Source organism: Bombina bombina, chromosome 2, assembly GCF_027579735.1.
Source record: "Bombina bombina isolate aBomBom1 chromosome 2, aBomBom1.pri, whole genome shotgun sequence".
In the NCBI taxonomy this organism is placed as follows: domain Eukaryota; kingdom Metazoa; phylum Chordata; class Amphibia; order Anura; family Bombinatoridae; genus Bombina; species Bombina bombina.
This window is the reverse complement of record NC_069500.1, coordinates 253,461,079-253,477,603: the sequence shown is the minus strand read 5'-3', so window position 1 is coordinate 253,477,603 and position 16,525 is coordinate 253,461,079. Positions and strand designations below refer to the sequence as shown.

The 16,525-nt window shown below is 38.8% G+C and overlaps 1 protein-coding gene across 4 annotated transcripts in view; it reads right to left on the bottom strand.

Moving 5' to 3' along the window:
• The window catches only part of PAM (peptidylglycine alpha-amidating monooxygenase), a 405,645-nt gene that overhangs the window by 316,972 nt on the left and 72,148 nt on the right, over positions 1-16,525 (bottom strand). The window lies entirely within an intron of this gene.

The following is a 16,525-nucleotide window of genomic DNA, read 5'->3' as shown; positions in this document are numbered from 1 at the left end:
AAAATCTTTAGTTGCCTGCAAGTAGAACTTGAGGGCACGAACTACATCCAGATTGTGTAGAAGACGTTCCTTCTTTGAAGAAGGATTTGGACACAGGGATGGAACAACAATCTCTTGATTGATGTTCCTGTTAGTGACTACCTTAGGTAAGAACCCAGGTTTAGTACGCAGAACTACCTTGTCTGAGTGAAAAATCAGATAAGGGGAATCACAATGTAAGGCTGATAACTCAGAAACTCTTCGAGCCGAGGAAATAGCCATTAAAAACAGAACTTTCCAAGATAACAATTTTATATCAATGGAATGAAGGGGTTCAAACGGAACACCCTGTAAAACGTTAAGAACTAAGTTTAAACTCCATGGCGGAGCAACAGCCTTAAACACAGGCTTGATCCTAGCTAGAGCCTGACAAAAGGCCTGGACGTCTGGATCTTCTGACAGACGCCTGTGTAACAAGATGGACAGAGCTGAAATCTGTCCCTTTAATGAGCTAGCTGATAAACCCTTTTCTAAGCCTTCTTGTAGAAAAGACAATATCCTAGCGATCCTAATCTTACTCCAGGAGTAACCTTTGGATTCGCACCAGTATAGATATTTCCGCCATATTTTATGGTAAATCCTTCTGGTAACAGGCTTCCTAGCCTGAATCAGGGTATCAATAACCGACTCAGAAAAACCACGTTTTGATAAAATCAAGCGTTCAATTTCCAAGCAGTCAGCTTCAGAGAAGTTAGATTTTGATGTTTGAATGGACCCTGTATCAGAAGGTCCTGTCTTAGAGGTAGAGACCAAGGCGGACAGGATGACATGTCCACTAGATCTGCATACCAAGTCCTGCGTGGCCATGCAGGTGCTATTAGAATTACTGATGCTCTCTCCTGTTTGATTTTGGCAATCAATCGAGGAAGCAGCGGGAAGGGTGGAAACACATAAGCCATCCCGAAGTTCCAAGGTACTGTCAAAGCATCTATCAGAACTGCTTCCGGATCCCTGGATCTGGACCCGTAGCGAGGAAGTTTGGCGTTCTGGCGAGACGCCATGAGATCTATCTCTGGTTTGCCCCAACGTCGAAGTATTTGGGCAAAGACCTCCGGATGAAGTTCCCACTCCCCCGGATGAAAAGTCTGGCGACTCAAGAAATCCGCCTCCCAGTTCTCCACTCCCGGGATGTGGATTGCTGACAGGTGGCAAGAGTGAGACTCTGCCCAGCGAATTATCTTTGATACTTCCATCATTGCTAGGGAGCTTCTTGTCCCTCCCTGATGGTTGATGTAAGCTACAGTCGTGATGTTGTCCGACTGAAACCTGATGAACCCCCGAGTTGTTAACTGGGGCCAAGCCAGAAGGGCATTGAGAACCGCTCTCAATTCCAGAATGTTTATTGGCAGGAGACTCTCCTCCTGATTCCATAGTCCCTGAGCCTTCAGAGAATTCCAGACAGCGCCCCAACCTAGTAGGCTGGCGTCTGTTGTTACAATTGTCCAGTCTGGCCTGCTGAATGGCATCCCCCTGGACAGGTGTGGCCGATAAAGCCACCATAGAAGAGAATTTCTGGTCTCTTGATTTAGATTCAGAGTAGGGGACAAATCTGAGTAATCCCCATTCCACTGACTTAGCATGCATAATTGCAGCGGTTTGAGATGTAGGCGTGCAAAAGGTACTATGTCCATTGCCGCTACCATTAAGCCGATCACCTCCATGCATTGAGCTACTGACGGGTGTTGAATGGAATGAAGGACACGGCATGCGTTTTGAAGCTTTGTTAACCTGTCTTCTGTCAGGTAAATCTTCATTTCTACAGAATCTATAAGAGTCCCCAAGAATGGAACTCTTGTGAGAGGAAAGAGAGAACTCTTCTTTTCGTTCACTTTCCATCCATGCGACCTTAGAAATGCCAGAACTAACTCTGTATGAGACTTGGCAGTTTGAAAGCTTGAAGCTTGAATTAGAATGTCGTCTAGGTACGGAGCTACCGAAATTCCTCGCGGTCTTAGTACCGCCAGAAGGGCACCCAGAACCTTTGTGAAGATTCTTGGAGCCGTAGCCAATCCGAATGGAAGAGCTACAAACTGGTAGTGCCTGTCTAAGAAGGCAAACCTTAGGTACCGGTGATGATCTTTGTGGATCGGAATGTGAAGGTAAGCATCCTTTAAATCCACAGTGGTCATGTACTGACCCTCTTGGATCATGGGTAAAATTGTCCGAATAGTTTCCATTTTGAACGATGGAACTCTTAGGAATTTGTTTAGAATCTTTAAATCTAAGATTGGCCTGAAAGTTCCCTCTTTTTTGGGAACCACAAACAGGTTTGAGTAGAACCCTTGTCCTTGTTCCGACCGCGGAACCGGATGGATCACTCCCATTAATAACAGATCTTGTACGCAGCGTAGAAACGCTTCTTTCTTTATCTGGTTTGTTGACAACCTTGACAGATGAAATCTCCCTCTTGGGGGAGATAATTTGAAGTCTAGAAGGTATCCCTGAGATATGATCTCTAGTGCCCAGGGATCCTGAACATCTCTTGCCCAGGCCTGGGCGAAGAGAGAGAGTCTGCCCCCCACTAGATCCGGTCCCGGATCGGGGGCTCTCGATTCATGCTGTCTTTGGGGCAGCAGCAGGTTTCCTGGCCTGCTTGCTCTTGTTCCAGGCCTGGTTAGGCTTCCAGCCTTGCCTGTAACGAGCAACAGCTCCTTCCTGTTTTGGTGCAGTGGAGGTTGATGCTGCTCCTGTTTTGAAATTCCGAAAGGGACGAAAATTAGACTGTCTAGCCTTAGCTTTGGCTTTGTCTTGGGGTAGGGCGTGGCCCTTACCTCCTGTAATGTCAGCGATAATTTCTTTCAAACCGGGCCCAAATAAAGACTGCCCCTTGAAAGGTATATTAAGTAATTTGGACTTAGAAGTAACATCTGCTGACCAGGATTTTAGCCACAGCGCCCTACGTGCCTGTATGGCGAATCCTGAGTTCTTAGCCGTAAGTTTGGTTAAATGTACTACGGCCTCCGAAATGAAAGAATTAGCTAGTTTAAGGACTCTAAGCCTGTCCGTAATGTCGTCTAGCGTAGATGAACTAAGGTTCTCTTCCAGCGACTCAATCCAAAATGCTGCCGCAGCCGTAATCGGCGCGATACATGCAAGGGGTTGCAATATAAAACCTTGTTGAACAAACATTTTCTTAAGGTAACCCTCTAATTTTTTATCCATTGGATCTGAGAAAGCACAGCTATCCTCCACCGGGATAGTGGTACGCTTAGCTAAAGTAGAAACTGCTCCCTCCACCTTGGGGACCGTTTGCCATAAGTCCCGAGTGGTGGCGTCTATTGGAAACATCTTTCTAAATATTGGAGGGGGTGAGAACGGCACACCGGGTCTATCCCACTCCTTAGTAACAATTTCAGTTAGTCTCTTAGGTATAGGAAAAACTTCAGTACTCGCCGGTACCGCAAAGTATTTATCCAACCTGCACAGTTTCTCTGGTATTGCAACGGTGTTACAATCGTTGAGAGCTGCTAAGACCTCCCCTAGTAATACACGGAGGTTCTCCAATTTAAATTTAAAATTTGAAATATCTGAGTCCAATCTGTTTGGATCAGAACCGTCACCCACAGAATGAAGCTCTCCGTCCTCATGCTCTGCGAGCTGTGACGCAGTATCAGACATGGCCCTAGCATTGTCAGCGCACTCTGTTCTCACCCCAGAGTGATCACGCTTGCCTCTTAGTTCTGGTAATTTAGACAAAACTTCAGTCATAACAGTAGCCATATCTTGTAATGTTATCTGTAATGGCCGCCCAGATGTACTAGGCGCCATAATATCACGCACCTCCCGGGCGGGAGATGCAGGTACTGCCGCGTGAGGCGAGTTAGTCGGCATAACTCTCCCCTCGCTGTTTGGTGAAATTTGTTCACATTGTACAGATCGACTTTTATTTAAAGTAGCATCAATACAGTTAGTACATAAATTTCTATTGGGCTCCACCTTGGCATTGGAACAAATGACACAGATATCTTCCTCTGAGTCAGACATGTTTAACACACTAGCAAAAAAACTTACAACTTGGTTATAATCTTTTTTAGCAAAAACGTACTGTGCCTCAAATAGGTACTAAACGATTAAATGACAGTTGAAATAATGAACTGAAAAACAGTTATAGCATCAAACTTTAAGACAACACAACTTTTAGCAAAGGTTTGTTCCCATTAGTAAAATAACAATAATTAAATTTGACATAAAAAATACAAGCAACGTTTTTATTCACAGTCACTATAAGAATTCTCACAGCTCTGCTGAGAGAATTTACCTCCCTTAAAAGAAGTTTGAAGACCCCTGAGATCTGTCAGAGATGAGCCGGATCATGCAGGAAATATAAAAGTAACTGACTGGAATTTTTTGATGCGTAGCAAAGAGCGCCAAAAACGGCCCCTCCCTCTCCCACACAGCAGTGAAGAGAAACGAAACTGTCACAAATAAAAGCAAAAAAAGGCTGCCAAGTGGAAAATAATGCCCAAATATTTATTCACACAGTACCTCAGCAATGTAAACGATTCTACATTCCAGCAAAAACGTTTAACATGATAAATAGTTATTAAAAGGATTAGTGACCTTTAACAGAGTAGTTCCGGTGAAATACCATCCCCAGAATACTGAAGTGTATACATACATGTCATTTTAACGGTATGGCAGGATTTTCTCATCAATTCCATTCAGAAAATAAAAACTGCTACATACCTCAATGCAGATTCATCTGCCCGCTGTCCCCTGATCTGAAGCCTTTACCTCCCTCAGATGGCCGAGAACAGCAATATGATCTTAACAACTCCGGTTAAAATCATAGTAAAAAACTCTGGCAGATTCTTCCTCAAACTCTGCCAGAGAAGTAATAACACGCTCCGGTGCTATTGTAAAATAACAAACTTTTGATTGAAGTCATAAAAACTAAGTATAATCACCATAGTCCTCTCACACATCCTATCTAGTCGTTGGGTGCAAGAGAATGACTGGGACTGACGTAGAGGGGAGGAGCTATATGCAGCTCTGCTGGGTGAATCCTCTTGCATTTCCTGTTGGGGAGGAGTTATATCCCAGAAGTAATGATGACCCGTGGACTGATCACACATAACAGAAGAAACAACATATAAAGCAAAATTGATCAAATTCCTTAAATGATAGTTTCAGGAATGGGAAAAAATGCCAGTGAACAAGCTTCTAGCAACCAGAAACAATAAATAATGAGACTTAAATAATGTGGAGACAATAGTGACGCCCATATTTTTTAGCGCCAAAAAAAGATGCCCACATTATTTGGCGCCTAAATGCTTTTGGCGCCAAAAATGACGCCACATCCGGAACGCCGACACTTTTGGCGCAAAAAAAAACACGTAAAAAATGACGCAACTTCCGGCGACACGTATGACGCCAGAAAAAGAAAAAAAAATTTGCGCCAAAAAAAGTCTGCACCAAGAATGACGTAATAAAATGAAGCATTTTCAGCCCCCGCGAGCCTAACAGCCCACAGGGAAAAAAGTCAAATTTTAAAGGTAAGAAAAAAATTGTTTTATTCATATGCATTATCCCAAATATGAAACTGACTGTCTGAAATAAGGAACGTTGAACATTCTGAGTCAAGGCAAATAAATGTTTGAATACATATACTTAGAACTTTATTAAAAAAGTGCCCAACCATAGCTTAGAGTGTCACAGAAAATAAGACTTACTTACCCCCCCCCCAGGACACTCATCTACATGTAGTAGAAAGCCAAACCAGTACTGAAACGAGAATCAGTAGAGGTAATGGTATATATAAGAGTATATCGTCGATCTGAAAAGGGAGGTAAGAGATGAATCTCTACGACCGATAACAGAGAACCTATGATATAGACCCTGTAGAAGGAGATCATTGAATTCAAATAGGCAATACTCTCCTCACATCCCTCTGACATTCACTGCACGCTGAGAGGAAAACCGGGCTCCAACCTGCTGCGGAGCGCATATCAACGTAGAATCTAGCACAAACTTACTTCACCACCTCCATAGGAGGCAAAGTTTGTAAAACTGATTTGTGGGTATGGTGAGGGGTGTATTTATAGGCATTTTGAGATTTGGGAAACTTTGCCCCTCCTGGTAGGAATGTATATCCCATACGTCACTAGCTCATGGACTCTTGCTAATTACATGAAATTAATGTTTATTTTCTGACATTAGCTTCAAGACCAGAATCTAGGCTATAGTCTATCAGCTTTGTCTCACTCAGGCTTCATACACACAGATTTCATTTAGCAGCTTTTCACCAACCTTACATACACTCTGTGCTCACATGGGCATTGACAACAGATTCATGATTCAGATAGAGAATACATTCAAATTTACTTATATTAGCTCATTTGCTTTGTTCTTTATATATCCTTTGTTGAAGAAATAGCCATGCACATAGGTACGCCAATCACACGAGGCATTATGTGCAGCCACCAATCAGCAGCTACTGAGCCTATCTAGATATGCTGTTCAGTAAAAGATAGCGAGAGAATGAAGCAAATTAGAAAGTTGTTTAAAATTGAATGCTCTTTCTAAATCATGACATAAAAAATGTGTGTTTCATGTCCCTTTAATTATGCAAGGAAGATTTTGTTTTTCTTAACTTTAAATACAAGCTTTAGAAAATGCCAATGATTTGATTAATGCTGATTTTAGTCTACATGTTAAAGGGACATTAAACCCCCCCCCCCCAACAAAAACTTTCATGATTCAGATAGAAGTAAATTAGAAAGTTGTTTAAAATTGTATTCTCTATTATCCAATTTGCTTTATTCTTTAGATATCTGTTGTTGAAGAAATAGCAATGCACATTAGTGAGCCAATCACACAAAGCATCCATGTGCAGCCACCAATCAGCAGCATCTGAGCCTATCTAGATATGCTTTTCAGCAAAGGATATATAGAGAAAGAAGAAAATTAGATAAGAGAAGAAAATTAGAAAGTTTAAAATAGCATGTTTTTTCTTAATCATAAAATAATTTTGGGTTTAATGTCCCTTCAAGTTTTGTCACTTTTTTACCTAATCCATGTTATCTGCATTATACGTATAGTTAACTTCTATGGGTTTACTGATTGGCACTAAGATGCTGTTGCAAGCTACGTATCACCCTCATTCACTGTTAGTTTTGGAAGGTTACAACTGCATTGTGTGTTTTTCTTGGTTACTTTGTTTATATTACTTGGGTTGTTAGCGATGTTAAACCACTTTGTATTCAACCTATAAGTCATGTGGGTTATCGTGAGAAATTCTTACATTTTTAACCATTTGTGCACTTAAAGGGATACTAAACCCAAATATTTTCTTTAACGATTCAGAGGGAGTGTGCAATTTTAATCAACTTTCTAATTTACTCCTATTATCAATTTTTCTTCGTTCTCTTGCTATCTTTATTTAAAAAGCAGGAATGTAAAACTTAGTTATGCTTGCTTATTGGTGGCTAAATATAGTCACCAATAAGCAAGTACTATCCAGGGTTCTTAACCTAAAATGAGCCGGCTCCTATGATTTTTATTCCTGCTTTTTAAATAAAGACAGCAAGAGAACAAAGAAATTTTGATAGCAGGAGTAAATTAGAACGTTGATTAAAATTGCATGCTCCATCGGAATCTTTAAAGAAAAAAACATAATTTATGTAAGAACTTACCTGATAAATTCATTTCTTTCATATTAGCAAGAGTCCATGAGCTAGTGACGTATGGGATATACATTCCTACCAGGAGGGGCAAAGTTTCCCAAACCTCAAAATGCCTACAAATACACCCCTCACCACACCCACAAATCAGTTTAACGAATAGCCAATTAGTGGGGTGATAAGAAAAAAGTGTGAAAGCATATAAAATAAGGAATTGGAATAATTGTGCTTTATACAAAAAAATCATAACCACCACAAAAAAGGGCGGGCCTCATGGACTCTTGCTAATATGAAAGAAATGAATTTATCAGGTAAGTTCTTACATAAATTATGTTTTCTTTCATGTAATTAGCAAGAGTCCATGAGCTAGTGACGTATGGGATAATGACTACCCAAGATGTGGATCTTTCCACGCAAGAGTCACTAGAGAGGGAGGGATAAAATAAAGACAGCCAATTCCTGCTGAAAATAATCCACACCCAAAATAAAGTTTAATGAAAAACATAAGCAGAAGATTCAAACTGAAACCGCTGCCTGAAGTACTTTTCTACCAAAAACTGCTTCAGAAGAAGAAAATACATCAAAATGGTAGAATTTAGTAAAAGTATGCAAAGAGGACCAAGTTGCTGCTTTGCAAATCTGATCAACCGAAGCTTCATTCCTAAACGCCCAGGAAGTAGAAACTGACCTAGTAGAATGAGCTGTAATCCTTTGAGGCGCAGTTTTACCCGACTCGACATAGGCAAGATGAATTAAAGATTTCAACCAAGATGCCAAAGAAACAGCAGAAGCTTTCTGGCCTTTTCTAGAACCGGAAAAGATAACAAATAGACTAGAAGTCTTTCGGAAAGACTTAGAGCTTTGAAATATTAATGTTGAAGCTACTAACAACATCCAAAGAATGCAACGATTTCTCCTTAGAATTCTTAGGATTAGGACATAATGAGGGAACCACAATTACTCTACTAATGTTGTTGGAATTCACAACCTTAGGTAAAAAATCAAAAGAAGTTCACAACACCGTCTTATCCTGATGAAAAATCAGAAAAGGAGACGCACAAGAAAGAGCAGATAATTCAGAGACTCTTCTGGCAGAAGAGATGGCCAAAAGGAACAAAACTTTCCAAGAAAGTAATTTAATGTCCAATGAATGCATGGGTTCAAAAGGAGGAGCTTGAAGAGCCCCCAGAACCAAATTCAAACTCCAAGGAGGAGAAATTGACTTAATGACAGGTTTTATACGAACCAAAGCTTGTACAAAACAATGAATATCAGGAAGATTAGCAATCTTTCTGTGAAAAAGAACAGAAAGAGCAGAGATTTGTCCTTTCAAAGAACTTGCGGTTAAACCTTTATCTAAACCATCCTGAAGAAACTGTAAAATTCTCGGAATTCTAAAAGAATGCCAAGAAAAATGATGAGAAAGACACCAAGAAATATAAGTCTTCCAGACTCTATAATATATCTCTCTAGATACAGATTTACGAGCCTGTAACATAGTATTAATCACAGAGTCAGAGAAACCTCTTTGACCAAGAATCAAGCGTTCAATCTCCATACCTTTAAATTTAAGGATTTGAGATCCTGATGGAAAAAAGGACCTTGCGACAGAAGGTCTGGTCTTAGCGGAAGAGTACACGGATGGCAAGAGCCATCCGGACAAGATCCGCATACCAAAACCTGTGAGGCCATGCCGGAGCTACCAGCAGAACAAACGAGCATTCCTTCAGAATCTTGGAGATTACTCTTGGAAGAAGAACTAGAGGCGGAAAGATATAGGCAGGATGATACTTCCAAGGAAGTGATAATGCATCCACTGCTTCCGCCTGAGGATCCCGGGATCTGGACAGATACCTGGGAAGTTTCTTGTTTAGATGAGACGCCATCAGATCTATTTCTGGAAGCTCCCACATTTGAACAATCTGAAGAAATACCTCCGGGTGAAGAGACCATTCGCCCGGATGCAACGTTTGGCGACTGAGATAATCCGCTTCCCAATTGTCTATACCTGGGATATGAACCGCAGAGATTAGACAGGAGCTGGATTCCGCCCAAACCAGAATTCGAGATACTTCTTTCATAGCCAGAGGACTGTGAGTCCCTCCTTGATGATTGATGTATGCCACAGTTGTGACATTGTCTGTCTGAAAACAAATGAACGATTCTCTCTTCAGAAGAGGCCAAGACTGAAGAGCTCTGAAAATTGCACGGAGTTCCAAAATATTGATCGGTAATCTCACCTCCTGAGATTCCCAAACTCCTTGTGCCATCAGAGATCCCCACACAGCTCCCCAACCTGTAAGACTTGCATCTGTTGAAATTACAGTCCAGGTCGGAAGAACAAAAGAAGCCCCCTGAACTAAACGATGGTGATCTGTCCACCACGTCAGAGAGTGTCGTACAATCGGTTTTAAAGATATTAATTGAGATATCTTTGTGTAATCCCTGCACCATTGATTCAGCATACAGAGCTGAAGAGGTCGCATGTGAAAACGAGCAAAGGGGATCGCGTCCGATGCAGCAGTCATAAGACCTAGAATTTCCATGCATAAGGCTACCGAAGGGAATGATTGTGACTGAAGGTTTCGACAAGCTGAAATCAATTTTAGACTTCTCTTGTCTGTCAAAGACAGAGTCATGGACACTGAATCTATCTGGAAACCCAGAAAGGTTACCCTTGTCTGAGGAGTCAATGAACTTTTTAGTGAATTGATCCTCCAACCATGATCTTGAAGAAACAACACAAGTCGATTCGTATGAGATTCTGCTAAATGTAAAGACTGAGCAAGTACCAAGATATCGTCCAAATAAGGAAATACCACAATACCCTGTTCTCTGATTACAGACAGAAGGGCACCGAGAACCTTTGTAAAAATTCTTGGAGCTGTAGCTAGGCCAAACGGCAGAGCCACAAACTGGTAATGCTTGTCCAGAAAAGAGAATCTCAGGAACTGATAATGATCTGGATGAATCGGAATATGCAGATACGCATCCTGTAAATCTATTGTGGACATATAATGCCCTTGTTGAACAAAAGGCAAGATAGTCCTTATAGTTACCATTTTGAACGTTGGTATCCTTACATAACGATTCAATATTTTTAGATCCAGAACTGGTCTGAAGGAATTCTCCTTCTTTGGTGCAATGAAGAGATTCGAATAAAACCCCAGCCCCTGTTCCAGAACTGGAACTGGCATAATTACTCCAGCCAACTCTAGATCTGAAACACATTTCAGAAATGCTTGAGCTTTCACTGGATTTACTGGGACACGGGAAAGAAAAAATCTCTTTGCAGGAGGTCTCATCTTGAAACCAATTCTGTACCCTTCTGAAACAATGTTCTGAATCCAAAGATTGTGAACAGATTTGATCCAAATTTCTTTGAAAAAACGTAACCTGCCCCCTACCAGCTGAGCTGGAATGAGGGCCGCACCTTCATGTGGACTTAGAAGCTGGCTTTGCTTTTCTAGAAGGCTTGGATTTATTCCAGACTGGAAATGGTTTCCAAACTGAAACTGCTCCTGAGGATGAAGGATCAGGCTTTTGTTCTTTGTTGAAACGAAAACGATTATTAGCCCTGTTTTTACCCTTAGATTTTTTATCCTGTGGTAAAAAAGTTCCTTTCCCACCAGTAACAGTTGAGATAATAGAATCCAACTGAGAACCAAATAATTTGTTACCCTGGAAAGAAATGGAAAGTAGAGTCGATTTAGAAGACATATCAGCATTCCAAGTTTTAAGCCATAAAGCTCTTCTAGCTAAAATAGCTAGAGACATAAACCTGACATCAACTCTGATAATATCAAAAATGGCATCACAGATAAAATTATTAGCATGTTGAAGAAGAATAATAATATTATGAGAATCATGATCTGTTACTTGTTGCGCTAAAGTTTCCAACCAAAAAGTTGAAGCTGCAGCAACATCAGCCAATGATATAGCAGGTCTAAGAAGATTACCTGAACACAGATAAGCTTTTCTTAGAAAGGATTCAATTTTCCTATCTAAAGGATCCTTAAAGGAAGTACCATCTGACGTAGGAATAGTAGTACGTTTAGCAAGGGTAGAAATAGCCCCATCAACTTTAGGGATTTTGTCCCAAAATTCTAATCTGTCAGACGGCACAGGATATAATTGCTTAAAACGTTTAGGAGTAAATGAATTACCCAAATTATTCCATTCTCTGGAAATTACTTCAGAAATAGCACCAGGAACAGGAAAAACTTCTGAAATAACCACAGGAGATTTAAAGACCTTATCTAAACGTTTAGATTTAGTATCAAGAGGACCAGAATCCTCAATTTCTAAAGCAATTAGTACTTCTTTAAGTAAAGAACGAATAAATTCCATTTTAAATAAATATGAAGATTTATCAGCATCAACCTCTGAGACAGAATCCTCTGAACCAGAAGAGTCATTAGAATCAGAATGATGATGTTCATTTAAAAATTCATCTGTATAAAGAGAAGTTTTAAAAGATTTTTTATGTTTACTAGAAGGAGGAATAACAGACATAGCCTTCTTGATGGATTCAGAAACAAAATCTCTTATGTTATCAGGAACATTCTGAACATTAGATGTTGATGGAACTGCAACAGGTAATGGTACATTACTAAAGGAAATATCTGCATTAACAAGTTTGTCATGACAATTAATACAAACAACAGCTGGAGGAACAGCTACCAAAAGTTTACAGCAGATACACTTAGCTTTGGTAGTTCCAGCACCAGACAGCGATTTTCCTGAAGTATCTTCTGACTCAGATGCTACGTGAGACATCTTGCAATATGTAAGAGAAAAAACAACATATAAAGCAAAATTGATCAAATTCCTTAAATGACAGTTTCAGGAATGGGAAAAAATGCCAAGGAACAAGCTTCTAGCAACCAGAAGCAAAGAAAAATGAGACTTAAATAATGTGGAGACAAAAGCGACGCCCATATTTTTTTAGCGCCAAATAAGACGCCCACATTATTTGGCGCCTAAATGCTTTTGGCGGCAAAAATGACGCCACGTCCAGAACGCCGACACTTTTGGCGCAAAAGAACGTAAAAAATGACGCAACTTCCGGCGACACGTATGACGCTGGAAACAGAAAAGAATTTTTGCGCCAAAAAAGTCAGCGCCAAGAATGACGCAATAAAATGAAGCATTTTCAGCCCCCGCGAGCCTAACAGCCCACAGGGAAAAAAGTCAAATTTTTAAGGTAAGAAAAATAATTGATTGAAGTGCATTATCCCAAATATGAAACTGACTGTCTGAAAATAAGGAATGTTGAACATTCTGAGTCAAGGCAAATAAATGTTTGAATACATATATTTAGAACTTTATTAAAAAAGTGCCCAACCATAGCTTAGAGTGTCACAGAAAATAAAACTTACTTACCCCAGGACACTCATCTACATGTTTGTAGAAAGCCAAACCAGTACTGAAACGAAAATCAGCAGAGGTAATGGTATATATATATATATATATATATATATATATATATATATATATATATATATATATATATATATATATATATATATATATATATATATATATATATATATATATATATATATATATATATATATATATATATACGAGTATATCGTCGATCTGAAAAGGGAGGTAAGAGATGAATCTCTACGACCGATAACAGAGAACCTATGAAATAGACCCCGTAGAAGGAGATCACTGCATTCAAAATAGGCAATACTCTCCTCACATCCCTCTGACATTCACTGCACGCTGAGAGGAAAACCGGGCTCCAACCTGCTGCGGAGCGCATATCAACGTAGAATCTAGCACAAACTTACTTCACCACCTCCATAGGAGGCAAAGTTTGTAAAACTGATTTGTGGGTGTGGTGAGGGGTGTATTTGTAGGCATTTTGAGGATTGGGAAACTTTGCCCCTCCTGGTAGGAATGTATATCCCATACGTCACTAGCTCATGGACTCTTGCTAATTACATGAAAGAAATTTGGGTTTAGTATCCCTTTAAAGATATACTTGGCAAATCACATTTGTAAGCTTATACAGGTCCATAATAAAAATGTGATGAGAGATAAAAGGATATGGTGCTCTCTATTGATAAATGTGTAATTAAAAGTGTGATACAAATGTCTTCAGACAAACATTGTACTCCAGCAAGACACTATTACAGTAAAGCCCTTAGTACATAATCATGCTAATGTTTCTTCTATTTAAAATTAAATGTTCTTTCAGGGCATATTTTAGGGGGGAGGACTGTCTAGAGGTTAAAAGCAATGAAAATATCAAGTATCCAAGAGGCTACAAAGGGCATATCCCTAGGTTCTAGTGTAATCTTTGGTTACTATGGTAATCATCAGTGCTGACAAAAATGCATTGCTTCAGTATAATAGGCACGGTAGCTGCTTCAAAATCTCATAACACATCAACATCACCTTGAACAAAGCAGAATTCTCTAAACATCAATGCTTAGAAGTTAATAAATATTTTGTTTTACATTTGGTAGTGCTCATGAAGAACTGTAATAATTATCTTTGCTTTGCCACTTATTTATTCATCTAAATTGTAATGTTATTAAATTAGATATCACTGGTAATAAACATTTTTGTGCTTGATAAACCACCATGAATTTCTTGAAGATTGCCATGTGCCTGGAATTGTTGCCTGTATTGTAATCCCTCTAATTTGCTGTTTGCTTTGAACAGTGCCCTCATAGCCTCTGTGCATTAATGTGTGATGCTTTCAAATATAGAGCTCTGGGATGTTTTAGATAATAAAGCACAACACGGCATAATCACCATTATACTATTTATACACTGATGTCCAATCTATGCAAGTGAAGGACCATTTTTTTTGAAGGGCTCAAAATAAAATGTCTTAGTTGAAGTTGTGTTTTTTTTTTTTTAAAACAAACAAACATTTTTTATTTGAGAAGCTATATAGTAAGAAGAGTGCCACAAATCTACCTATAAGTATAAAAACATAGCCATAGAGAAAGAATCCACTCAGAGCAGAACTGGGCATGTGTTGTAGAAGGGTAAAAAGGTAGATATGTACATGCAAGTAGAAAGCCAGATTAAAAAAACACATTGAATTAGACAAGGAGTTGAGAAATGTTGTTTAAAAGGGATAGTCTAGTCAAAATTAAACTTTCAAGGCTAGCGCTTGCTGATTGGTGGCTACATTTAGACGCCAATCAGCATGCGCTACCCAGGTGCTGAACCAAAAATGGGGCGGCTCCTAAGCTTACATTCTTGTTTTTTCAAATAAGGATACTAAGAGAATGAAGAAAAAAATAGGAGTAAATTAGAAAGTTGCATAAAACTGCATGTTCTATCTGAATCATGAACGTTTAATTTAGACTAGATTATCCCTTTAAGTGATATAGCCTTAAGATTATTATATTAGCATTTTTTTTTATCTTGCTACCCCCTTCCCTGATTCTTGCTTACTCTATGCCTCTTGCCATTCAGAGCACACATACTATATGCACCATTATTATTCCTGTCTTCTGGGTTTATCATCTTTTATAAAACTGCTGACTTTGAAGCATATAATATTCAGGTACTACAGTACTGTGTTTATACTTTCATACAGATAAATTGAACAGTATTACATGAAATGTTAAAAATGTTATATGGTATCCAGTTGGTAAGGAATATCTGCTGATGCTCAATTAGATAGACCAATTAATATCTGGAGTGCAATGCACACACACACACGATTTAAGCCTTAGAATGTATAGACTGCAATTTCAGAGTGTTCATTTGATATAGATCTCTTTAAGGAGTGCATCCGAACACAAGTTATATTAGCATTGTACTTGCAAGATTATTGAACTAACTAATCATGGACAGTCACACTTTGACAATTTGACAGACTAATCAGACATTGACTGCCCTGGAATGACATCTTACCTAGTTAATACTGTTTTAATATGGAAACATATACATGATATAACGGGAATATTGTTCAACAATCCATAATTTATCATTTAATTTAGCTTGGTGTGGTTCAGACATTTGTGTGTTGAATGTGTGAGATAGTGTGTGTGTATATATATATATATATATATATATATATATATATATATATATATATATATATATATATATATATATATATATATATATATACATACACACACATATATATATATACACACACACAGGTGGCCCTCGTTTTACAACGGTTCAATTTACAATGTTTCAGAATAACAACCTTTTTTTCCAGTCATGTGACTGCTATTGAAAAGCATTGAGAAGCAGCACATTTATTAAAATAGCCAGTAGGTGGATCCATCCGCTTGTGTTGCAGCAAAGCCAAGCAAGCTGAAATTAATCAGTTTAACCAGACCTGAGCTATCGAGCAGATTTCAAAGGAACAATATCTTCCTGTCTATAAATCAGTCCAGATTGAATGCATATAAAGAACTGTTTGCAGAAAAATGCAAGTGAAGTCTGTGTTGTGTGATTATTTTATTAGGTTTATAATGCTGTTTAGCAAAGGTTTTTGTTCATTTAACTTAGTTTAATTATATATTCTGTGTTGTGTGATTATTTTATTTGGTTTATAATGCTGTTTAGCATTTAAAGTCTTCATTTCAAAGCTTTAAAAATAAATGTATTAGGTGTTATGACAATTTTGAGAGGGGCCTGGAACCTATCTCCCCCACTTCCCATTGACTTACATTATAAACTGGGTTTCAATTTACAACCATTCCTTCTGGAACCTAACCCCGGCTTAAACTGAGGGATGTATGTATGTATGTATGTATGTATGTATGTATGTATGTATGTATGTATGTATGTATATATACACATATATACATACACATATATACACAGTATATACACTCACACTGTATTTTTTTTTTTTTTTTAAA